The following is a 27,820-nucleotide window of genomic DNA, read 5'->3' as shown; positions in this document are numbered from 1 at the left end:
ACTCTAGTCTTCAGACCTCAGTTTTGAAGAAAAAAAATTCCAACTATGACATATGTTACATAATGTTCTTAGACATCAGCTAAAAGACGTCACTCGATGATATCAGCGAGATGACTGTGGTTTGGAGAAGCATGGTGGGGAAAAATGATTAGGTTTATTCCAGAAATCAGAAAACAATTGATGAGGTATGACCAAAACTGTTATTCTTCATCCCTGTCTCACCACGAGAATGTTGTCTATCTAGATCCGACTATTAGTTTTACTAGGGAAAAAAAAAAAAAAAAAAAAAAAAAAAAAAAAAAAAAAAAAACCGGGCGCTCTACAGTAGATCCGTTTGACTGTTTTACTAATTCACCATTCAACTTGTGGTTTCTTAACTAATGAGGTCAAACGATTTTATTACGGCCAGTGGAGGACCTGGGTTCTTGGGGATGTAGAAGGGGTTAGTGTCCTCTGGGGAAGCGTTAGCTGTCAGCTTCGGGGTAAACACTTGGGTAGGGATAAGATAATTCTTGCTTTATCTAAATTCGAAATAAAGGATGTGACAATGTCAAATGGACGAACGAAAGCCATTGGGACAGTCTTGAACAGACCATTTTATGTTGGAGGCATTCCAGGGTGGGAAGAATCAGACAAGAATCTTTTCTCAATTTAGTAGATTTTTTTTTATTTTAACAAAAAAGGACGTAGAAAACATCATAATATCGTACCAACAAAACAAAGAGCAAGTAAGAGCATTATCAATAAACAGTTGATGTCGGAGGGATCTGGAAATCCTGGAAAAGCATTTTTGTTTAGAAGGAAATCCAATAGGAACCTGATCCAAATGGCGAAGGAGACAGACGGTTAGTCTTGGATGGACTTCGGAAGAGAGTTGACGAGATCGACATCGGGTGTAGCAGACCTTAAAAGGGTCGAAAAGTTGTTTCTTCGAAGCCAAGAATCCCCAGACATCGAAAGTGACGTAAAGGTTACTTGGTACAAATGAAATAAAGAGGGATTCTGAAATCCCTAAAAATCGGAGATCAAGAATATTTGAGACAAAAAATAGTTAAAGAAAAAGAAGAAACGGATCTAGGTGTCCGTGACTTCTTATATATATATATATATATATATATATATATATATATATATATATATATATATATATATATATATATATATATATATATACACAAGAAAAAAATCAATTTTTTAAGATTTATCAAGATCTATCTCTATGTCATATTTGATCCAGAGGTCCTCCTAAAGTGAATGGAATAATCAAATTTGCGAAAATTGGAAATACAGTCAAATATTTGAAAAAGAAAACGGCAGCTTAACTCCCTTTGTCGAATGAATTCGTCGAGATTTAGCCAGAGTAATATTTGCAAAAAAAAAAAAAAAAAATCTCTGGGTGGAAGGAGATGGCTTATCCCTCCTGATTCTCAACCTGAAAAGCAAAATCCTCGTCCTCATTTTCCAGAACTTGGCTTGATGAGTCTGAATTCCCCGAAGAATCCGAAATTTTACTTTTGGCGATCGCCCCTTCTTCGCGTCTTCGTGCGATTAACTTGGCGTCTTAGCCTTGGCGTGCGAGTCTCCAGAAGTCCGTGGTTCTAGTTCCCGATCTGATTCTAGTTGTCCTAATTCTATTTACAGTGGTTCTGTTTCTAGTGGTTATGATCCCCGTTCTAGTTCTGGTCGTCCTAGTTCTAGTAAGTGGTTCTCTTTCTAATAGTTTCCGTAATCGTCCTATTTTCTATTTATAGTGGCTGTTTCTACTGCTATTCATACCCAATCTGGTTCTAGTTGTCATACAGTAGTTCTGGTTTTTGTGGTTTTGTTTCTAGTGGTTTCTGTATCCATTCTGGTCCTAGATGTTGTAATTCTAATTAATGTGGTCCGACACCAGCTCTGGTTCTGGTTTTAGTTTTCCAGGTTCTCATTCTAGTTTTCCAAGTTCTAGTTCTTGTGATTCTCGTACTAGTAGTTCTACCTCTATTGGATCTAATTCTTGAAGTTCTTATTCTTATTAGGTTTAATTCCGCTGGGTCTAGTTCTACTGGACCTAGTTCTGCTGGGTCTAGTTTTGTTGGGTATAGTTTTGTTGGGTCTAGTTCTGTTGGGTCGAGTTCTTTTGGGTCTAGTTCTGTTGGGTCTAATTCTGTTGTTTTGCTGGGTTTAGTTCTGTTGTGTCTAGTTCTACTGGGTCTAGTTCTGTTGTGTCTAGTTCTATTGGGTCTAGTTCTACTGGTTCTAGTTTTGTTGGGACTAGTTCTAATCACTCTAGTTCAATTTGTGATGGTAGGAATGGGGTTTTCCGCGAATTTTACCACTACACCAACAGGCTGTGTGTGGATGTGTTGTGTGTGTGTGTGTATGTTGGCTGCGTGTGCATGCGTACGTACGCGCGTGCGAGCTGCTGAATAAAAAAAGAGAAAGTGTACAAGAATGGGTATACAAGACTTTTAAAAGGTGCAAAACGGAGAGAAAAGCTTTGGCAAATTGGATTCAGTCATGTGTGCCGCCAAATTATATAGGCACTGGAGACAAAAGACTATGTTAGCACTACAGAGGAATTTTTCTTTTTTCTTTTTTCATTCTTTTAGAAATAGTACAAAGGAAAGTAAATGGAAAGGCAATAGATCGAGTAATAGAATTAAGTGAAGAACAAGTGCATCAGGATGGTTTCAGACAAGGCTTGGGAAATGTGAATCAAGAGGTAATTCCAGAGTAAGAGAGGACTAGATGTTCAAGATGGTGAAGTAAGATTTGTATGGGATATCCATAGACTTGGAAAAGGTATATGAAATAGTAAATATTGGAGGCGATGTGTTGTTGTTGTTGTTGTTCCCTAGACTGTCTGTCCGAGCAGTCCCGTCTTCCCAAGGAATGCCACGGCCGAAATGAGGTTTTCCCACAAATCCTTTATGGAGTGGGTGTTGTGTTGTTTGCGTGCGTGATTGAATAGTATGGGGTGAAGTGTTACATTCTGGGCATTTGTCCACAATGCGGTCATCCAGTCTCTTCTGGTAGCTTAGAAGGGCTGGGTGGTGGCCGCATCGCAGTCTGGCCAGGTGGACTCTGTCCTTTCGTGGGAGAGAGGATTCGGAGAGATGGATGTCAGGGTGTTTGGCATGCAGCAATGTGTTGTCTTTTAGTGTGTTAATGGAACAGTGAGTGATGTGATTATGAATATGTTTCCGGAAGCTGGTATTTGGTGGTTTTGGAGAATGAGAAGAGAGTATTTGAGTGATATATATATATATATATATATATATATATATATATATAAAATATATATATATATATAAAATATATATATATATATATATATATATATATATATCATATTTCTTGGTGTGTGTGAGTGTTCTGCTATGTAGTGTAGTGGGTGTGCTTTGCTGAGGCTGCAGCAAGTGTTTGTGTGCCTCTGAAGTCAAGGTGCTCTTTGACTTTGAGGACCTTTGTTTCATAGTGTAGGTGGTCTGTAGGTGTTGTATATGTGCAACCTGTGATTGTTTTTAATGCTTTGTTTTGTATGGTCTGAAGGGTGTTGAGGGGTGTCTCACTGAGATTAGGTGCCTATGCTGGACTCGCATAATTCATCACTGAGGGTATGCATTGTTTGTATATTGTAGTATAATTTTCTTTGTTTTATCCAAATATTGTTCCAGTGATTGATTTAAGTGCGTTGAGTCTAGGTGCGCATTTATTTTTTATGTTTGTGATGTGTTGTTTAAATGACATGGATGTATCTTATGTTACACCAAGAATTTTCAGGGTGTGTGTGTGTGGTATTAGAGTGTTGTTGATATAGAGATGAGGAGTGTATTTGTGTTCTTATGTCCAGTTGGTGAGAAGTGTTGCTGTAGATTTAGCTGGGGCTATTTTGGGTCTGTAATAAACCATGTGTTGAGTGTATCAAGGTATGGCTGTATTATTTCTGCGGCTTTGTTTGTGTTACGATGTGTACATGTGATTGTTATGTCTGCGTAGGAAGATATTTGTATTTCTGTGGTGTCTGGTGTGGGTATATCATGCATGGATAAATTTAAGAATGTGGGGGATAGAACAGAACCCTGTGGTACTCGATTCTTAATATTTCTGATGTGCGATGATTGGCCATTATATGACACATGAGCATTTCTGCCTGTCATTTATTGGCCTGCCATCTTTTGGTGTTATTGTGCATGTTTGTGTTATATATTTTGTTTGTAAGTTTGTGGCGGGGGATAGCACTCTCAAACATTGCAAACTACAGCTATTCACACAACACTATACCAGACATCTGGAGGGATGTGTTTAACCAGGTGATGATCCTAAACTAAGTAGGAGGATAGTTCAAGATGATGGGTGATATACGTATACAGCCTTTATAGACTTATAGAAGGCGTATGAAAGAATAGATGTAGGAGCAACGTATGCAGTGAAAGAAGAGGTCCAATCGGCATTATAGAGCACAGGGGGTATGAGAAAGGAAAACCATAATATAAAGGATACATTTGCATAACGTTCTGAGCAACAGACTAATATTTTTATTTCTATTCATTATTATTTCGTGGAAGCTCGTTGGCTGAGCGGGTTAGGGCGTCGTTACTTGCGGCGAAGGTCGAAGGGATGGCGGTTCGAAGTTGAACCAAGGGCATGGTTCATTAAATTCCACGCTACAAAGTCGTCTGTGAGGGGCATCGTCCTAGCCTTCCGATAAGGGGGGGTTGTGACGTTAAACCATATCATGCCATTATTTCGTACAATTATGAAATAAATTGCGTTGATGGGAAAAATATTCTTAAAGTATACAGGGCTGTTTCGTTTTTTCAACAATATATATGAGTTGATTTTAATGATCAAGTTTACCGTATTATGCTACGCATCAGCCTAATCAAAGGTATATTTAACTTTTTATAAAGAAATACGTACCGACAAGTTTTTTTTCTGTTTCCTAGATTGATAACACTTTTTATAATGTTAAGTCGTTTCGTAGTTGAAGTCAGTCACATACCGTGTTTATCTGGTTGCCGAGTACGAGTAGAACTTCATTTGTTTTGTGATGTACAAGGATTGTTTACAAATAGTTTTCATCTGTGACCCATGTTAAATGATAAACCATCATGCAAATGTTTCACCCTGGAAATGTTTCATAAAAGGAATTTGAAAACCAGGGGACCTGACCGGGATGCACAGATATATTAATCAATAGTTCAAGGACACTAGTATGAAAACTAATAGAATTGTTGTTTTAACCTGAACAAAATTTGTGTAGCTTGTCGTAGTATGACCAAAGTCATATTACACAGTTATTTATTTACCTATTTATTTATTCATTTATTTATATTTTGTTTCGTATTTTTTCATTTCTTTTATTTGTGTAACTTAGGAACCTATGATTTGGGCGAAAGTTTGACAGACTTTCAAATGTCTTTTTACCACTTGTATCCCACTGGATCTGGAACACCAAGGTCCTGTCGCCAAAGAATATTACCTGACATGATCAAAACTGAACTATATAATTCATTTTCCGAAGCAAAACTTCGAATTCCTCGAACTTTATGGCTGATTTTAGCATGAAGAGGATCTTGCATGGTCAGTGATGATGAGTATTGTTGATTGTGTAGGAATAGTAATGTAGAAGCATACAGAGGGGGCTGGATGTATTAACTTTGCCTTTTGTGTCAATTATGCTGATGAGGTAAGTGACGCTTTAGAAAGGTTTCAGAAAAAGACCAGAGGAATTTGAGGCAAATAGTTCTGTCCTTATACACAGACTCTCCAACATCACTACCAGCACCAACACTATCACGACTATTACCACCACCACTAAAACCACTATCATCAGCATCATCATCATCATCATCATCATCATCATCATCATCATCATCATCATCAGCATCATCATCACTACCACCACCACCACAAACAACAACAAAAACTACAGCAATAACAACAAAATACAGCAACAACAACAACAAATACAACAACAACAACAATATCAACAAAACGACAGCAGCAACAACAACAATATCAACAGAACGACAGCAGCAACAACAACAAAAACATCATCATTAACAACAACGACAGCGACCACAGCAATGGCAACGACCCCAACGACGATGATCCCAACAACGACGACCACGACCATAACGACAACGTCCATCACGACCACAACAACCACGACGACTACGACCACAACCACAGCGACCACGACCACTACGATGATAACCACCACGATCACCATAACCACCACGGCCATGCCCACCACGACCACAACGACCACGACTTCCACGACCACAACCACCACGAGCACAACGACCACCACCACGACAACAACGACCACCACCACAATGACTACAACTACCATGACCACTACGACAACAACCACGACCACAACGACCACCACGACCACGACCACAACGACCACAATCACCACGACAACAACAGCTACGACCACAACGACCACCACGATCACAACCACAACCATACCCACACCCTCGCCACCCTCCCACTGAATTTTTGTCATTTCTTTGTGATTCCAGGAAACTCTGCGAATAATTCAAACTTTTCATTATTTGAAATTAAATATGTAACTAACTCGCTGTCAGTTAATCTATTCACTCGTTTTTTTAAATTTGTTTTTTCTTTGTGCCTTTGTTGCAGCTATCTAAAAGGCCTCACAAAAACATTCGAAATTGTATTTGATTTTACTCTTTAATATGTATACATGAATCCTTTCTAAACATTTATTTTTTCAATCGTTACCTGGACTAAGAATAAACAACAGTGTTTAATTATGTCTGCTTTTCATACGTACTTCATCCAAAAATGTTAGTGCGTATTTATTTTCATTAATGACTTTACAGGAGACAGACTATTTTCTGACATAACTTTGAGCTTGTCAAACTACTTTTTCTTCCTCGTACCTCAGGATCACATCAATGAATAAATTATCACGCGATTGCTAGAAAGACATTCATCAGTTGCATTTGGATCTCGCAAGGTCTGAAGACGATAACGAAGAGTACATTTTGTTATCCATAGGTTCAGATTCTTTTACATTGGTCAGTGCTAACTCTGCTCAGCAGTGGTAGTAGTAGTTTTGTTCCTGTTATTTCACTAGCGCTTCTATGCTTAAGAACTTAACCTCAGATTGGAAGTGTAGATTTTCTTCCTGTAAATACATTCTTTATTCACATGAAAAGTGAATCTCTAATCCATGATAAAGCCTTGTACTAGACGCGTTTCCTTCGGCTGAAAAGGAAAGGAAAGAACCAAATGAAGTTGTCCACGTTGAGGCAGTTGAACTATGGAAAGATGAGTAAGAGAAAATGGTAGTGGAAAAGGTGTCTGAAGAGACGGAAGTGGAGATTGAAGATTAGTCAGAAGAGGTCGAAGTGGAGATAGAGGAAGAAGCACAAGTGGAGTAGGAGGAACAGCAAATGGTTGAGGGAAAAAATAGATGTGGAAATGAAGAAAAAAGAAAGAAATGCCGTAGGAGTAAGAAATAGACGGGAATAGAGATGAGGTGGAGGAGAAAAGAAATTGAAAGTGGAAGGGGCGAAAGAAAAGGGAGAGATGGGATTGGGAGGGGAGGAGGAAAAAGAAAAGGAAGTGGAAGGTGAGGGGGGGTGGGGGTGGAAGAGAAGGAAAGCGAAGTAGAGGAGGAGGAGGAGGAGGAGTAAGAAGATGCTTCCTGGGCCCCTCTGGAAGTCACGCCCACTCTACCAAGATGAAAATTTCCCTGAATTATGACGTCATTAAGATCCGGGCAGAGGCGTCGCCGGCACACGGTGGCCAACCATCCATCTATGCCTTCGGGGGTCAGCACCAAGTCAGTCGGTTTGTTAGTCGGTCGGTTGTTCGTTTGGTCGGTTGGTCGGTCGCTGGAGACGAACTTATAGATAACTTGTGGTTGACGCGGTGGAGGGACTTCTCTAGTAATTGAAGAAGCAATTAATTTGTATACTGTATAGGTATATATGTATATATATATATATATATATATATGTATATGTATATATATAATATGTATATATATGTATAGATATATATATATGTATAAATGTATATATATATATGTATAAATGTATATATATATATATGTATAAATATATATATATATATATATATATATATATATATAAATAAGTATAATCTTAAAGACGTCTGTATATACTGTGTCCAATAAAAGTACATATCCGAAGTTTCCCTGTTCACCAAAAGAGTGGTTTCGTTGTCACAATCATTGACCCAGTGGATCAACGGGTCGTTTACTGTATGTTTGTGTATGTATGTATGTATGTATGGGTGGATGTGCGTAGTTATGTATGTGTGCATATACGTACGTATCTATGCACATACTGTATGTACGTATGTATGCATGTGTGTATATATGTGTGCATGTACGTACGTATGTATTCATGTTTGTATATATGTGTGTATGTACGTACGTATATATGCATGTATGTATATATGTGTGCATGTACGTACGCATGTATGTATGCATGCATGTTTGTATATATGTATGTGTGCAATGTATTTGTGTGTAATGTATGTATATGTGTAAAGTATGTATGCAATGTATGCATGTAATGTATATATGTATGTATATTTGGGGTAAACGTGTATGTTACCTTGCTCACAGCACTCTCAGTAAACTAAATCCTGTTTCCTATAGTTTACAGATAAAAAACGATGCGTGTATATAGATAGAGGCACACATATGGATACGAAATTGTATTGAAGAGATGGAAAAGGTAATGAAACAGATGGTTTCCATAATATCTCTCCACACAGGAGGGAGGTGAGGGTGTCTGTGCCAAAGATTTGCTATGAAATGTAAATGAAATTTCGAATCTGCCGATGAAGTATGGGGTGCCGGAAGGGAGCGAAGTAGAAATTCCGCTTTTCAGATCTGTTTTATTTGCTTTAATTGCCTCGTCGATTTTGATTTATTTGCACATTCACGCTCGCTTTTCTATTTGCGTCTCTTTCTTTATTGTTGTGTTGGTTTTGATTCTTTGTTTTAGGGGAGTTTCTGTGGATTTTTCTTTTTTTTTTTTTGTACTCGCATTGGTCTTTGGATCACGTGTTGGATTCGTGATCGACAGCTATTTCCCTCCCGGAAGAGAGCTCAGAGCTCGTATGTCCGATCTATGGGTAATGCTATGACCTTACACACACACACACCCAACTCCCCGCCCACGAGAGTCAGAGTAACGACCCGAAGCGCAGCGATACCGAAATAATTTCGGCCCTAGGCAGGATTCGAACCAGGTACTGCGAGCACCATCGTGCTGGCAGTCCAGTGCTCTACCAACCGCGCCACCGAGTCGTGTGTGTGTGTGTGTGTGTACATGAAGCTTCAAGTTTTGTAGCCGTAAGTAATTGTGCTCCTCCTTACAGGAGAATTTGTTTCAGATAATCTAACTCTTGTTCAGCCTCATGTGATAAAGGTGATTGTCACTTACCCAGGAAAGAGTGATGTCTTGTTCAGTAACGACAACAACTCTTGAAGACAAATGGCTTAAGACTGAATTTGAAAGAACCTTCAGAAGAAAAATTCTCTCTAGTCAGAAGTTTACAATCTTTTCTCTCCACTTACTCTTTTGAATATTACTAATGTCTGTCATGTACTTAAAAAAAGAAAAAAAAAATTGTAATCAGTGAAATGAAGGAATACATCGCATATCCAATATGGTAAATGCATACGTGCAAAAAATACTAAATGATAATAAAAAGAAATATATTTGCCTAGATTGGACATTTAGTGCTCACAGGCGTATGCGGACGCCAGGTTGAGAGGCTCTTGCTCCAGAGGTAACCAGAACGAGACTTCAATTTTGAACCAATTAAAAAAAAATCTGTCAAAGATTGCGTGGTGCGAGAAGAAAAGAACATAATTCGAAATAATCCCACATGTTGAGTAAGGAATATTTTCACTCCAGGAACGTCCTGAAAGACACGAGAACACTTAACGGCTCTCACGTTGTTCAGAAACATAAATTAACACAACCAATTTTCCAAACCAATGAACAAAGACATTGACTGATCCCCTACCATCCCATTCCCTCCCCTTCTCCCTCTGTAACCCCTACCTTCCACCTTCCCTATCCCCTCCTTTACCCTCTCCCTATTCCTCCTCTTCCTCCTCCCTCACCCCCTCCCTACCATCTCTCTTCCTCTTCCCTTCTCCCTCCCTTCCACCTCCCCCACCCCCTTCCCTACCACCTCTTTCTCTTCCCTTCTCCCTCCCTCCCCCCCTTACACTCTTCCTCTTCTCTTCTCCCTCCCTTCTCCCTCCCTTCCACCTCACCTTCTCCCTCCTTTTCACCTCCCTTCTCCCTCCTTTACTCCTCCTTTCCCCCTCCATTCTCTACACTAGCCACGCAATGCACGCGCGAAAACACAACACCAACGTAAAGGGCGGTAATGCCAGAAAGCAGCAAAACGAGCAACGACCCTAAGCGGTGGAAAAAAAGGAAAGAAATGCAAAAATATACTTGTTCTTTGTTCCCATGGGGAGAGAAAGAGAGTGAACGAGTGAGTTCGATCTGAATTGTCGGCGCTGCCACCACCAACTCCTCTTCCTTCCTCCTCCTCCTCCTCCTCCTCCTCCTCCTCCTCCTCCTCCTCCTCCTCCTCCTCCTCCTCCTCCTCCTCCTCTTTCTCCCACTTCCTCTTCCTCTTCCGATCCTCTTCCCTTGCTCTCACCACAGCTTTCCCTCCCCTCCCCTTCCCTTCCGTCCCCACTCATTTACCTCTCTCTCCCCTCCTGTTCTCGCCCTTTGCTCTCCCTTTCCATTTTCCTCCCCTTCCCTATACTCGCCCTTACTCTTCTTTACACCCATACCTGTACTCACACTCTTCCTCATCCTTTTACTCACCTTCTTTGCTCTCCTTGTTCCCCTACACCTGTCACTCCTCTCCTCCTTCCTATCTGTCACTCTTTCCCTATATGTTCATCTACTAAACCGCCAATTTAAATACCTTCCAAACTACCCGTCCCACCTGCCCTTTCTTTCTCCCTCACCATCCACATTATCTTCCACACACAACCCTTGCATAGTTACACCATGTATATCTACATTCCAACACTATTCCCTCTATTACTGTTATCGTTCTTGTTCCTCCTCTTCCTTTCCTTTGCCCTTCCCTCGTTGCCCTCCCCTCATTGCCCCTCTCGTTACCCTCCACAGACAAGGTGCTTAGCTGTCCCCTCTATGTACACAGTGCCTCGTCCCTTTCTGTCCTTGCATACTGCCCTTCTGACTCAAGCATTCGTCACAGCACATGCTCTCTCCTCCATGTAGTCAAAGTTCCCTTCACTCTTCCACCTTTACCTACACATCACACCGATGCCCTCCATCTCATCCCACTTCATGGAAGGCCTCCACTTGTTTACGTACATAAGCACTGTTTTGTTCCTTCAAGCACATAAAGCTCGTTTGTGTACAAAGACACGTTTCTCAGATTGTACACGAAATGTACGCAAGATCTCGCACCCAAACATAAGTATAAGCACGCGCGGGGACAAGCTCAATCATACATGTGCATGCGTGTGTACACGCATGCTCACGCACACTCACACGCATGCACGCACGCACGCAAACACGCACGGACGCACTTAAGCACGAATGCACTTAAGCACGCACGCACTTAAGCACGCTAGCACGTACACGCTATTGCCCATGCGAACACACGAATAATTAGTGGATTTGCTGAAACACTGAGAAAGCCTGGAGTATCATTATTTACGAACTGTGAAAGAAGACAAACTACCTGTTAATTGGAAGGAAGCAAATAGGACTCATTAGAAGTTGGCACGGAGTCTGGAAAATAGACGGAATTTTGAAACGAGAAGGATATTAAATGAAGTATTTCGTTCGGAAAGAAGTAACGAGTGGGGAACTGGTGCAACCCATTGTGTCTATCTTTCGTACTAATATAAATATATGAATATAAATGTATGATAAAAGCTTCGGGGGCTGCCTCTCTCACGAGTGACGTCAGTGATCTTGGTAAAAATGGACTTCAGGGTTGTAGTATCTCAGCCGGTCCACCTCTTGGGAGCTAATGTATGCTTCAATTTTAAGAACATTTTAACGTTCAGTGTGTACGAATGGTAGCGTGCGGAACCCGCGCCACGCGGTCCTCGGTTCGAAGCTCGCTCACACCCGGGTTTCATCCTATGAATATAGATAAATATATATATATATATATATATATATATATATATATATATATATATATATATATAATAAACATGTGTTCGATGGCACTACCAAGCTTTTGAAGAAAATACGAGAACAGTTGGTGCATATCCTTAACGAAGATTCAAAAGGTTTGAACAAATTGTTCTCACATACTGAGGAATACATGACCCTATACTGGAATAATATATATCTTCTTCATATATCCAAGGGGATTACAACCGTGTCCATCTATTACAACATGATGTACTAGGAGAACCGATAGATTAAGATATGAATAAAGTGATATTGTAATTGTCTCCATCACCAGGGATTTAGTCCTGTCTCTGTTGATCTATTCTATGCAATTTGGTTTTCTGCATATCATAATACCACCCAATTAAAGTTGCATTTCGCTCACGTTGAAGACGCTTACTTCGGACCAAATCTTTAATATGCAGCAGCCATCTAAATACAACAAGAGAGAGAGAGAGAGAGAGAGAGAGAGAGAGAGAGAGAGAGAGAGAGGGAGAGAGAGAGAGAGAAAGACAGGGAGAAGAAATGCTGTAGGTAAACAAGAAAATTGTTTCTGCGCAACAGGGATTAACATATTAAGGCTACAGACCTCAGGGGACAGCCACCACCACACTTCCTCTCATCACACCCCAATCTCCTGTTCCTTCCCCCTCACTTCCTCCTCTCACCTCTCCTCTCTCTCCCCATTCCTTCACATCTTCCTACTTCCCCTTCAGCCCCGTCTTTACTTATCTTTTCTCCTTTTTATGCCTTTTTCCTCCCTCCAGGTCTCCTTCATCACACACTTCTCCCTGGACACAGTCTCGGTACACATTTCCGTCTTCTTCGCTTAGTTTATATCTTTTTCCTTCACGCTTTCCTTCCTTCCGTTTTATCTCTCAGCTTACGGCTCATATCGCTCGGAGTGGCTCAACAACGAGGGCTCTCTTCCCCCATCTTCCATGGGTGTATGGTGGGGAGACGGTCTGGGTAAGGAAGTCTCCGATTTTCAGCTTCATCGAGGAACTATTCGACGTCCTTCTTTTCTCCTTATTTCGTCTCCTTGTCGTTCCTCCCCTTTCTTGACATTTCTGTTGCATTTTCTCCTCTCTGCATTTTCTGTCAATTTCACAATCTATTTCTTACCCTTCCAATTATATTCATTCTCTTTCCTCCATTTCTTTCATCTTCACTTTCGTTACCCTTCCTGTGATTATTACTCTTCTTCCTCTCTTTTCACACCTAATTTTCACACTCTCTCCTCATCCTCACCCTTCCTGCTCATCCTTCCCACGTGTCTATGCTTTTGGGGTTATTGATGGCTGCATGAATCTCGGTTCACTTCCTCGTCTTCAGGAAGTAACGACTCATCCTCACTTCGACTTTCGTATTCCTTTTCTCTCACACTTTTCCTTCTTCAGTCCTCTTCCCTGGCATCCATTTTCTCTTTGCTCTCATCTCCCCTTCTCTCTTCTTTACTATCTCCATGATCACTCTTCCCTACCTCCCACGGTTCTCTCGTTTTTTTTTCTCTCTCTTCTTTATATCTCCCTCTTCTCTTTATTTTTCATTCGCATCTCGTCCTATCCTTCAGCTCTCCCCTTCCCCCTCACTGATTTACTCGTATCTCCTTCAATCTCATCTCTCTCCATCACCCCTTTCCCTCTTTTTCTCTCCCTCTTCCTTTCTCTTCCTTTTATTTTTTCCTTTCTCTCTCCTTTCTCCCTCCCTTCTCTCTCCCTTCTCTCTCCCTTCTCCCTTCCCTCTTCCCATTCACCTCTCTCTCTCTCTCCTCTCTCTCTCTCTCTCTCTCTCTCTCTCTCTCTCTCTCTCTCTCTCTCTCTCTCTCTCTCTCTCTCTCTCTCTCTCTCTCTCTCTCTCTCTCTCTCCTCCCTTCTTCCACTGTCCTATGTCTCCTTCCTCTCTCCTTCCTCTCTTCATCTCTCCCCTGCTCCTTCCTCTATCCCCTGTCTCCTTCCTCTCTTATTCATCTCTACTCTGTCTCCTTCCTCTCTCTCTCTCTCTCTCTCTCTCTCTCTCTCTCTCTCTCTCTCTCTCTCTCTCTCTCCTTCCTCCATTCTTCCACTCTCCTCTGTCTCTTTGCTCTCTCCTTCCTCTCTCCTTCCTCTCTCCTTACTCTCTCCTTCCGCTCTCCTTCCTCTCTTCTTCATTTCTCCCCTGTCTACTTCCTTTGTTCTTCCTTTCTACCTTGTCTCCTTCCTCTCTTCCCGTCTCCTTTCTCTCTTATCCCTCTTTCCTCTCTCTCCTTCCCCCTCTCTCTCTCTTTTTTCTGCTCCTCTTTCTCTGTTTCTCTCTCTCTCCCCCTCCCTTCTTTCTCTATCTGTCTCTGTCTGTCTCTCTCTCTCTCTCTCTCTCTCTCTCTCTCTCTCTCTCTCTCTCTCTCTCTCTCTCTCTCTCTCTCTCTTTTTTTCTCTCTCTCTCAATCCCTCCCCTCCCTCCCTCCCTCCTTCTATTCTCCTCTGTCTCTCCTCTCTCACTTTCCCCTCTTCTCTCTCTCCCCTTCCTTTCTCCTTCCACTTTCCTTCCTATCTCTCTCATCTTTCTTCTTCCTCTCTCCTCCATCTCTTCTCCTTTTCTTTCCTCTCTTTTTCCTTTCCTCTCTTTCCTTCCTGTTTCCTCTTCCTCTCTTTTTCCTCTCCCCTTCTCTCTCTCTCTCTCTTTCTCTCTCTCTCTATCTATCTATCTATCTATCTATCTACCTCTCTCCTCTCCTCTCCTCTCCCGTTCTCTTCATACGGTCATCTTATTACTTTCTTGCTCATTGGGAATCGAATTTTCCCCTTGAAAGGCGAATTTCTTTAACGTCGCAAGTTAAGACGATGGCTTGGGAGTCTGAAGAACCCTTTTCTTCTTCTTTTTTTCTTTTTCTTTTTCTTCAAGAAAAACCTCTATTGTCCATTCCGTGGCCCTTCACTCTCCTTCACCCTTTCGCCTTTCTCGAGGATCCTTAGCCCATATTGACATTCTTCACCCGTAGCCCCCTCACCTGTCACCCCTCACCAACTCACCCGTCACCCATCGCCAACTCTCCTCTCACCAATTCACCCATTACCCCCTCATCCAACAACCCCTCACTCCTCACCATCAACCTTTTACTATCTCACAATCTCCCCCAATCACCATTCTCACCCTCACCCTGATCCCTTCACCCCCGCATCCCTCGTTCGTCACTAACTCACCCCTCTTCCCTCACAAACTCACCCCTCTTCCCTCACAAACTCACCCCTCTTCCCTCATAAACTCACTCCTCTTCCCTCACAAACTCACTCCTCTTCCCTCACTAACTCACTCCTCTTCCCTCACAAACTCACTCCTCTTCCCTCACTAACTCACTCCTCTTCCCTTACAAACTCACTCCTCTTCCCTCACAAACTCACTCCTCTTCCCTCACAAACTCACTCCTCTTCCCTCACAAACTCACTCCTCTTCCCTCACAAACTTACCCCTCTTCACTCACAAACTCACCCCTCTTCCTTCATAAAATCATCCCTCTTCCCTCACAAACTCATCCCTCTTCCTTCACAAATTCATTCTTGCTCCCTCACAAACTCACCCCTCTTCCTTCACAAATTCATTCTTGTTCCCTCACAAACTCGCTCATCTTCCCTCACTAACTCACCCCTCCTCCCTTACAAACTCACCCCTCTTCCCTCACAAACTCACCCTTATTCCTTCATAAAATCTCCCCTTTTCCCTCAGAAACTCGCTCCTCTTCCTTTGCAAAATCTCCCTTCTTCCCTCACAAACTCACTCTTCATAGGTTCACCCAGTGACCCCTCCCTTCCTCTCCTCCTCTCCTTTCCCCCCTAATTTCCTTATACCTCTTAACTTCTTTTCCTCTTCTTCGTATTCTTCTTTTCTTTTCTTCTCCTTCTTCCTTTTCTTCCCTCCTTTCTTTTTCCGCTTGTTCCCTTTTATTCTTTCTTTTCCTCTGTTCTTTTTGTTTTTACCTCTTCTCCTTGCTCGTGTACCTCTTCTCTTTCCTCTTTTTCTATTCGTTCCAACTTTTCCTCTACCCTCTCATTTTCTCTTCTTTGTCTTTCCCCTCCCCCTTCATTTTCCTCCTTTTCTCCTTCCTTTCCTTTTTCCTCTTCTCTTTTTTTCCTTCTACTTTCCCTTTCTATGTTCTTCCTCCCCATTTCCTCTTTTCCCACTTCCTCTTCCACTTTTCCTCTTTCCTTCTCGCCATTTTTTTCCTTTTCCTCTTTCTTCTTCCCCCTCCCTCCCACACCTCCTACTCTCAACACGTCTTTGTGTTTATAGCCCTTTCCTGACATCTTCCATGTCGTGGTTGACTGTATCCACCTCGCAGACCTCGAGGCTGAGCAAATTTACTTGATTTCTACTTGGCGCACAGTGGTTCCAAAAAGTATGGTTCGAGTTTGTCAAATAATGTGGGTCATTGAACGATGATATCTGCAATACCGGTGGTCCTTGCTACAGTGTCGACAGTGATCTTGTCCATGGTTAATTGAAAATGGGAAGAGAGAGTTTTGTTATAATACTCCATTAAAGGAGGATAAATTGTGAACTTTTCGTAATTATTTGAATTTGGGTTGCTTTCCAGTTGCTCTGGCTGTATGAACACACACACACACACACACACACACACACACACACACACACACACACACACACACACACACACACACACACACGTATATATATATACATATATATATATATATATATATATATATATATATATATGTGTGTGTGTGTATTGGGGGGTATATTACTGGTCTTGTTTACATATGTTTTTTCATATTTCCCAAGGAGAGATGCATGGAATTCAAGCCGCGTTTAGTAAGGCAATGTCTTTACTCGGGAATATTCTTTGAGAGTTTTTTGTTTTGAAAGCTGAACAAGGTATTGAGTTATAGTAGCCACATCTATCGTATCTGGACGTTTGCTTTTGTTTCTCTTCTTCCTTTATTGTTCAGATATTGTATTCCACTTGTAATATTGAGAACACAACATACGAATCCGTTATACATGATGTCCTTAATGTCTGGATATGCAGAAGTTCCCTCGGGTGTCTCGTATCTTTAAACTTCATTGAGCCCATTTTCTCCTTTACCACACCCCAGAAAGAAAAGTCAAGAGAGTTAAGGCCTAGTGAACGGCGAGAGAGTGAAATAACCATTACTCATGACCTCATCAGTTAGCTGTACGTAGTGATGTTTCCTGTGTGTACAGACTTTAACCTCTTCAGTACGAGTCAAATTCTCGCCCGCAACATCGGCTGCCATATGTACGATTCATCACACTACTCGCATTATAAGATATAAAGTCACTGCTGTATTACTTGTTCTCTTTTACTCTGAGTACTAATAAAAACAGAAAACGTGATCAAACCGGGGGGGGGGGTAACTCATGTACAACTACAAAAAGTTATGATCAAGACGCTGACGCCGGTATTCTCGTGTACCCGCTCGCGGCTCATGACGCCTGCGTAGATGTCATCGTACCGAAGTGGGGACATCCTGTATATCAGAACTAGAAAAAAATAACTGTTGCTGTTAAATATAATTCTATAATTATCAATTCCGTCACGTGAACCCTGATTTATCGGAAATAGAAAAATAGCTTTAGCTGTTAGATATCTAATATATCTATGTATCGGTTTTGTTTGGTGGTTTTTATAAAAAGAAAAATATTATAATATGCGAAGAATACAGGTGAGTTCACGTGGTTATTCAAATTAATATAATTCACAATTATTGTATCACAAAAGCCTTGACCTCTGTATTATTAACATAATTCGAAGATTACAATAAACTCGTCACAAACCTGACATCTGTGAGATAGACATAATACTAAAATGACAAGGAGAAATATTAATTGTCTAAGTTTTCTTAAGCTTCCTACGTCGTGTGACACATTGAGTGCAGAGCCTAGATGTCACAGACCAGTCAGTCAATTAAATCCCTCACGAGGCCTCAAATCCGTCCCACGTCACTCTTGCAATTAATGCCGTCGTGTACCCTCAAGCACCTAGGTTTCCATAAAGTCATTAATTATCTCCTCTCTCTCTCTCTCTCTATTTCTATTTCTCTCTGTCTTTCTATTTCTCCTCCCTCCTATTTCTCCTCTCTCCTGTGTGTGTGTGCGTGTGTGTGTGTGTGTGTGTGTGTGTGTGTGCATACGCGCGTATGTGTCTGGATGTATCATTCTGTTTGTCTCTATGCCTGTGTCTATGCTTCTTTCTCTTTGCCTCTGTCTTTGCCTCTGTTTCTGCTTCTGTCTGTCTCTCTCTCTCTCTCTCTCTCGGTGACAGGCCAAGGCTTATTGAGAAGTCCACGCAACCGAGACCCTCGTAGCAACGTGTCTCAAAGGAGAGTAAAAACATAAGAAAAAAAGAAAAGAAAAAAAAAAACAGAAATAAGTGCCTGGCTACTCTATGGTTTATAAAAGCTTAGCATGTTCACAGGAGTCTTTTGGGTCTGGGGATGGATGCAGAAAATTATAAACAAGTAAAAGAGGAAACAAGCGAATGCTCAAACAAGGAATCGATAAAGAGAACCGTCATCCTTACTAGTGACAAACTTCAGGAAGAAGTAGGGCTTGGATCAATTGAGACGCCGCTTTGGCGCGAACCAGCCACTCAGCAACCCATATTGTCCCGAAACGGTCTTCCTCGACAAAAAGATAGAAAGAAAAAAGAAAAAAGAAAATCCCTCCACATACTCCTCATACTCCTTCCCCTCCTAATTTTACTCCTGCTCTTCTGCCTCCTCTTCGTCCTTCTCCTCCTCCTCGTCTTCACGTCGCACGAGTTAAAATTTTCTCAACATCGCTCAGGACGTGATTTCTCAAAAACGTTCTTACACGTCCAAGAAGCCACCAAACAGTCCATGTTCTGCAAGATCCCACGTTCTCACACTCTCATCCCGTTCTTGTTTCCAAAACTAAACTCATCTTCACCACCTTTCCTCTTCTTTGCCCTTGACCTCCGTCTTACTACGGTCCCTCGAGGTTCTTGGACTCCCTCTTGGGCGTCCTTGGGCGTTGACCTTGCTCCGTCCCGCCCCGCATTGGCTAGAGGACCCGCCGCGTCCCGGCAGACCGCCCCTCCGGCGCCTGAGGGTCCCGCGGCGCTTCGTGTCCTGCATTCTCTCGACTTGCCGACGTCGCCACTCCGCCTCAAGCCGACGACGGCGACCAATACACCCACTCCACTCTCTCTCTCTCTCTCTCTCGCCCTCTCTTCTCTCTCTTTCTCATCTTCTCTCCTCTCTCTAGCCTCTCTCTTGCCTCTCTCTTCTCTTCCTCTCCTCTTTCTCTTCCTTTTCTCTCCTCTCTCTCTCCTCTTTCTCTCTCTATCTGTCTATCTCTTTGTCTATCTCTGTCCTCTCCTCTCTGTCTTCTCCCCCCGTCTCTCTCTCTCTCTCTCTCTCTCTCTCTCTCTCTCTCTCTCTCTCTCTCTCTCTCTCTCTCTCTCTCTCTCTCTCTCTCTCTCTCTCTCTCTCTCTCTCTCTCTCTCTCTCTCTCTCTCTCTCACCTCTCCCCCTCTATCTGCCTCTCCCTTGTCATATATATTCTCTCCTCTATCCCATTGGCGACGGCGACAATGAGACGAAAGTGACAGCAGCAGCAGCAAAAACGATAACAACGACACATGGGCATCGATGCCAACGCCAAGAAAGACGGAGACATAATACACCTCTCACCACCTCAACCGATCCCTACGTATCCTCCTCTCCCTTCACTTCTTCACCCTCCTCCCTCTCCTCCTACTCCTCTTCCTTTTTTCCACTGTCCCAGTTTCAACTCCACTTCCTCTTCCTTCTTCTCTTCCTCCTCCTCCTCCTCCTCGCCCCCTCTTCCTACTCCTTCTACTATTCCTAGTCCTTGTCCTTTTTGTTTTCCTCATTATCTATCTTCTCTTCGTCTTCCTAGTGTTCCCCGCCTCCTTATCTTCGTCCTTTTCATCTTGCCTTTCTTTTCTTCCTCTTCTGTCTCCTCCTCCATATCCCGTTTCCTCTTCATTTTTTTTTCTCTACGCCCTCCTCTCCCTCTTATCTTCCTTTTCCTCTTCCTCCTCACCACTCAACGCTTCCATTCCTAACTACTTCCCTCCCCTTCTTCCTTCTCTCCTATTCTTTCTTCTACTCCCCTCTTATTCTTTCACTACTCCCCTCCTCTCCTTTTGTTCCTCCTCCTCTTACATCTATTCTCCTTCCTCCTCTTCTACCTCCTCCTATTTCTCTTACTCTTATTCCTCCTGCTTCTACTCCTCCTCCTCCCCCTCTTTCTTCTTCTCTTTCCTCTCCTCCTCCTCCTCCTCCTCCACCTCCTCCTCCCCCCTTCCCCCCTCCCCCTCTAATCCCCTACTGCTCGTCTTCCTCTTCTCCGCCTACTCCCATACATCTTGCCCTACTCCTTCTTCACCTTCTCCTCCTCCTCCTCTTCCTCTTCTCCCCAGCTCCTCGTATTCTTCTTATTTCTCCACCTACTCTACTACTCCACCACCTCTTCCTTCACCTCCCCCTCCTTCTTCTCCACCTCCATATCATGTTTATTTTCCTCTACATTTTTCCTTTTTCTATGATTCGAATTACTTCTCTTCCTATTCTACTTCTTTTATCTTTTAGTCTTCCTACTCTTCCTCATTACCTTCTCCACCACTTCTACTCTTTTCAACAACACTACTGCCATCCACTCCTTTCTTTTTTCTCTTCCTCTTCTTTTTCCACAGCCCCCCACCCACCACCACCACCACCTACAACCCCAACACATGTAAACTTGGGGACATTTTCATCAGACCTGTGCCGTTGCCACTATCCTTCCTCCATCTCTATCTATCCATCTATCTATCTCTGGCACTTTCTTTCTCATTCCATTTCCCCAATTTTCTCTTACTTTCCCCCCCCTCTCTCTCTCTCTCTCTCTCTCTCTCTCTCTCTCTCTCTCTCTCTCTCTCTCTCTCTCTCTCTCTCTCTCTCTCTCTCTCTCTCTCTCTCTCTCTCTCCTCTCTCTTTCCTTCTCTCTCTTTCCTTCTCTCTCTCCCCTCTCTCCCACTGTTTCTTTCTCCTTCTCTTTTTCTCTCCCTCCCTCTCTCCCTCTCTTCCTCCCTCTCTCCCTACCTTTCTTCCTCTCTCCCTCTCCCTATAAACGTAAGTGTACGTTTACACCACCGCCACTTCGCGTAGCGCTCTACGAATGGGTTTACGTAGGGTTGAAATCTTTCGTAGTATTGGAATGGTTTGAGGCAAGACTAGCTGGATGAGTGAGTGGATTTATTAACCGATGAAAAATGTACAACACCCGTGGGAGCAAAGTCCCGTGGGTGTAATTCCTGTGGGAGCAGAGTCCCGCGGGTGTAATCCCCCTTGTATAATCCCATCATATATTAACAGAAATGCCTGCGCCTGCATTTCTGCCTAAGGACCTAAGGTTTCTAATTAGTAGTGACAATCATCGGTTCTTCTATGATATTCATCGACTTGGTGTAATCTAGTCATTTTTAGTAAATGTGTCATGATGTAGTGTGTGGTCAGGTGAATATAATGGTTTCATATATTGAGCGTCTAATGTATACAAGATAAATTCAGTATTCAAGGTGACACTTATTGTCTTTGTACTTCCACCATACGATCTTCATGTGACCGTGATGTAATGCTAAGAGGAGGTTGATGATTTGCAGCATGTTTTGTATAGGTTGCTCAATCTTGGGCGGTCACTTATGCACATTGTTACAGGATGTATGGTTATATGTATTGTGTTCGATACGTATGGTTAAATATTGGTTACATATTGTCATATGTTTATGTGGAATATATATCCATATTTATGTATGGTTATATGACGGTTACATAGTTACATCCCTCCATCCCTCCCTCTCCCTCCTCCTCTCCCTCCTCCTCTCCCCCTCCCTTATTCCTCTCCTCCTTCCTCTCTCTTTATCTCGGATGGCTAAGCCACAGGTTTTGCCGACGCAACACCTGCCGGGCCCCACTTTTCCCGAGTTAAGTGGCCATTCCCTCTTACCCAATACATAATTTTCAAATATTAAGAGAAAGAGAGGAGAGAATCGCCCCCAGAGTTGCTAAACCTTTCCCGCAAAGCGCCCATGAAAAGACTTGCCGGACGAGGAGACAGGGAGGTCCGGAGGTGTCCGGGGGTGTCCGGGTAGGGGGGCTGGGGGGGGAGACAGCCCCCATGCGGACGGAGGTGGGGTGTGGGGAGGGGGAAGGAAAGTGTTCCTTTACGTCATAAACTTGCGAGGTTTTATGTTCCTTAAGGAGCCACCGTGCGCGTGACTGCCGGCCAAGGCAATTCCTACCTTCTTCCTCCTCTTCCTACTCTTCCTCCTTTTTTTCCTTTTTTCTCCTTCTCCCTCTCCTCTTCTTCCTCTCCCTCTCCCTCTTCCTCCTCCTCCTCCTCCTCCTCCTCCTCACCGTCTCCCCTACCACTCCCCTGTTTCCCCCCAGAACCCCACATGATGCAAGGAACTCCGGTTGTCTGGTATTATATATTGCAAGGAATTTCACCGGGCGTGCATTGATGTTGCAAGGCGACCTGTCGAGTGACCTGCATGCAAGCTGCGGTTGGCCTTCGGGCGAGAAGACGCGAAGATGGACATGTGTTCTTCCTGTGTACAAAGAACTGCCCTACTCTCTGTGATTTTATATTTCACTCGTTCTTTTATTAGTCGTTGTTGATCCTAATGTTGAAGCCTTCAAGCAAGAAGACTCAAAGACGGACACACAGTATGTTCTTTGTTGCACAGAAATGATCTGGGTTGTCCTACGCTGTGGGATTTTACATTTCACTCGTTGTTATTTATTGATGTTGATCCTACTGCTCAAACCCACCTAGGCTGTAGGAGGCCTTACAACCCCCGTGATCACTTGCTCGCACGAAGGTTCTGGAGTTGATATGAATGGTGCAAGATAACTTTTTTTTTTTTTTAGATAACTTTGTTTACCTAAATATTTATATATAATCTTATTTGTCTATTTATTCTTTTATCTATTTATCCACTTATGTCTATTCATTTATCTATTTACTTATTTCATTATTTATCTATGCACTAATTTATCCATTTATTTATTTTTCTTTGGACTTTTTAGAACCTAAGTATAAAGGGTAGAGAACATGTTAGTATTCCAAACATATATAAAAAACACTTTCAGAAAAAATAAACTTTATATATTCACTTAAATTATGTAACTAATAGCTTGTATATCTGTGTCGAGATGAAGCCATTCCATTACCGTGGTGTTACACAATACGTGGCATTGTATACATTTTGCCAAGACTCTCTCTCCAATGGCTAAAATATAATTTTTATTCAAAAACAAATCTCCACAAACTTTGTGTATTCACTTATATTGTGTAGCTAATAGCTCGTATACCTGTGTCGAGACGAACCCATTTCATTATTGTTGTGTTACATAACATATGCCATTGTATATATTTCGACAAGAGTGTTTCTCCAATAGTTAAAATATTATTCTTTATTACAAAAAATCTCCCTGAAGTTCAAATAAACAGGAAGATGTAGTCAAATAGCTCTTCTTACACTCTCTGGAATAACGAAGAGCGCGGGGTGATCTAATAGAGGTATTCAAATAAGTCAAAGACTTTAACAAGGGCGATGTAGGCAAGGTCACCATATCAAGACAACAGGGCATGACTCGTAGTAGTACATTTAAATGGGAATTTTTTAGGTTTAAGAAGGAAATAGACAAGAACTTCTTTACAAACAGTGGTAAATGAATAGAATACATTTAGTAACCATATAGTGATCGCTGAAACAATTGGACAGGGAAGACAGGTGACAAGAGACATGGAACTGCCCAGTGTAGGTCTTATGATCTCTTGGCATCTCCATTCTTGTATTTTTATATTCTTATATGCAGAGTGAACTTGCAAAGAGAGTTCAAACTATGTTGCAAATACTTTTCGTTGTAATATATATACTGAGCATATAGTGGCGGACATAATGCTTTCTCGTGTTGCACGGAGCATCTTAAGCTATATTGCAATGTCTTGTCAAGAGCACTCACGCTGGCATCTCAGACTGACCCGTTCTACATTGCACCAGTTCATATCTACAGTATTTCATTGTTGTTGAGTATCCAGTGTGTTACCCTATGTAGTTGCACCACTACAATAAAAGCAACTGTAGTGCAATAGTAAAGTATATGATTATATAACTTTTGATATATTATACGTTAGGTTTGGGTACACCGTCATCATTACAAAGATTACGAAATAAATAAACAAATAAATAGGTAAATAATATCGAAGTCCTCCCATAATACAGAGAAGGGTTTCTGGGGGTGTTACATATAACAAGAGATCTGAGTGTACCTTACACGTGCAATAGACTCGCAAAGCAAATCCCAGCTCTGTTAGGGACACAAAAGATTCACCAAAGACCTTTGCAACCAGAATACGCCCGGGGGGGGGTGAGTAGGGGATGGGGGAGGGGGGATAAGTGGGGGGAGCGGGTGGGTGGGCTTGTGGGGCTTAGGGGAGGAGGAGTGATGTATGTTGCATGGAAATCGCGCTCCTGAACTGTCGAAGGACGCCTTACATGGTGAGATATCGTCCTCACCCCCCCCCAACCCCCTCCCTACCTGTTCTCATTCTTATCGTCCTCGTTCTCCTCCACCTTGTTCCTTGGTTCTTGTACCTTCCCAACACCACCTCGTCCATAGCGGCCTCTTCCTCTTCCTGGTACACGTTCTCATACTTATTATTTCATCTTGTTCTTCCTCTCTTCTCTTCTAACTCCTCTACTTCTCTTCCAATTCCTCTCCATCTCTCACAACTCCTCTCCTCCTCTCCTAACTCGTCTTGACTCCTCCCAACTCCTCCCCTTCCAACGCCTTTCCTCCTCTCTCATCGACTTTCCTTCTTTCCTATTTTCCTAACTACTCCCCTCCTGCTCCAGATCCTCCTCTCCCCTCCCAACCCCTTTCCTCTCCAAACTCCATTCACTCCATCACTAACCCACTCAATCCTCCTCCTCCTTCCGTCCCTCCCTCAGTCACTTCCTCTCTCCCTCAGTCCTGACCACACTCTCCCTCCTCCTTTCCCACAGTTTGTGTTTGTTCTTTTTCACGCCTTTCTTTACCACTACACCGTCAAATATCCTGCTGGGCTCTCCACGTTTAAAAAGAAAAGACAAAACGTCGAAGAATTTCTTTTCCACGCTTTGCCCCCTTCCTCCGTTCGCTTCTGTCTCTCCGCTCCGTCTTCCTGTCCCTGTGGCTGGGTCCTGCCATACATATCCGGCAGCAGATCCGCGTTTTATGGGAGGCCCTGCACAACGCCATTAAATTCTCGTTTATTGGTGACTCCCAAGACGAGCAAACGATGCTTCTTTTTTTTTACACCATTAAAAAAAAATCGAGTGCCCTGGAATTCCTTCAGTTGAATAAAATCGCTTAGCGGCAGCCAGAATAGGATTTATAAACTCCTGGCAGTCAGAAAACGTTGTCTAGGCTGAAGTAGAGCGTCTGACGTTAGGTTGAATAAAATTTGTGTAGAATCTGACGGGAAAGAAAGTGTTATTTTCGTTTACTGTCGATTGTAAACAAAAACAGATGATGCTTATTATAAGCATCGCTGGAAAAAGGCCCTAAAATCAAATTAGAAGAATGGATGTTGATAAATAACGTTAGAAGGAGGAACAAGTTAATTATGGGTTAATGACTAACCTTTTAATTTTGGTGGCACCATTGGTATAGATTATTCCGACTATCACCAGACAGTTTTATTAGGATGAGGAGGGTAGATGATATAATCTAAATTAAGAATATGTCACGATACTCCAATCTGTTACTTGAGGACACCACGTGAAACTTAAATCTCACAAGAATCTTTATATCTTTAAGGACAACTAAAAGAAGAAGGGGACGCATGTGTTGTCATTTCTGTTGGGACTCTCTTGCTTAATCGTCATTAAATCACGTAATATTTTCCTTTTTCGTATTCCTTTAGAGTGACATTATCAATTTTCATTAATTTCTTTAACTTAGTTACTTTGCATTCTTGGTCCACGGTTTTTTCTCGTTCACATTTCAATCTCTCTTCCCTCCCTCCCTCCCTCCATTCCTCCCTCCCTCCCTCCCTCCCTCCATTCCTCCCTCCTCTCTTCCTCCTCCTCTCTCTCTTTCCTCCTTCCTCCCTCTTTGTCTTCCGTATTATCACCCTCTTCGCCTCGCTTTTCCTCCTCCTTTATTTCCATTTGTTTCAGAGCTTATTTTCACTCCTCATCTTCCTCTCATCCTTTCCCCTCCCTATTCCCTTCTACCCACCTCCATTTCTTCCTCCCTCTTTCTGTATATGGTTTTGTTTTTCTTTCCTTCTTTCTCTATTTTTATTTATTCCTTTTGTCTTCCTTTATTCCTTTCTCTCTCCTTCTATCTTTCTTTGTTTCCTGTCTCTTGTCTTTTTCAGTTTTCCTTTCTCTCCTCTCTCCTCTCTTTCCTCCTGTCTCTCCTCTCTCCTCTCTTTCCTTCTATTACTCCTCCTTTTCCTCTTTCTCCCTCTACTCCTCCTTTTCCTCTTTCTCCCTCTACTCCTCCTCCACCTCCCTCTACTTCTCCTCCTCCCTCTACTCCTCCTCCTCCCTCTACTCCTCCTCCTCCCTCTCTCTCTCTCCCTCTCTCTCTCTCCCCCTCTCTCTCACCCCCCTCTCTCCCACCCCCTCTCTCCCACCCCCTCTCTCTCTCCCTCTCCCTCCCCTTCTCCTCCTCCTCCTCATCATCATCATCGTCATCTTTCTCTCCATCCTACTCCCCATAGTCTACACGTTTAATTTTTGGTCCTATTGTCACCTTCCTTTCCAAACCTTGTTATCCTCTCACTTTCGCTGGACCGAATCTCTCCCTCTTCCTTACTTCATTGTCACCCACCCCCCCTCCAACCTGACACAATCACCTTGATTCCCTCCACTTCCTTACAGTTCGAGGTTCCCCCAAAGACTCACTCATCCAAAGTGCCGCGGCGGGTTATGAATGGCCGAGATCCATCTATAGCTTTCTGATAACGCACTTCGCGCGGATGAACTCGCGGGATGAAGACGAAGTAGTTTCCGTTGTCGATGACATGTCGCGCCTCAATAGCCTCGTTGAGAGGACGACCTTGGCTGTCAATAAAGAGGTTATCAAACTGGGCTATTTCTACTCCCACAGCCTTCCTCCAACCTCCATTTGAATAACTAGAATATGAATTTTCTTACAGAAATCTAGACTTCTCTGAGAACATTTCAACAGTATGTCTAGCATTCGCATAGGTTTATAATCTGTTAGTTCATCATTCAGCTTTGTCATATCTGACTGAAAGATAATATGATATTTGGTATTTGGAAAAAGATATATTGTAACCGAAGTCGATTTTACTTAAACGAACTTTCAGCTGTCGGCGCTGCTGAAGACTAGTGTGATAACCTCTTCAGAAGTTCTTTGAGCTGAAGATTTTGGTTTATGATAAGAGTTAATTTGATTAAAATTAATTATGAACTTAGCTTATTTCATAGGTCTCCTGTGATAGTGTATAGGTTTAGTCTGTTACTATTCGAAGGATTGTTTTCGAATTGTCTTTTATTTTTTTCAGATATGTCGGAAGAGGGTATTGGTTTTTTAACTTAG

Source organism: Oratosquilla oratoria, chromosome 42 (genome assembly GCF_046742065.1).
Source record: "Oratosquilla oratoria isolate Oo_2021 chromosome 42, ASM4674206v1, whole genome shotgun sequence".
NCBI classification, from domain to species: Eukaryota; Metazoa; Arthropoda; class Malacostraca; order Stomatopoda; family Squillidae; genus Oratosquilla; species Oratosquilla oratoria.
This window is presented reverse-complemented; position numbering follows the sequence as displayed.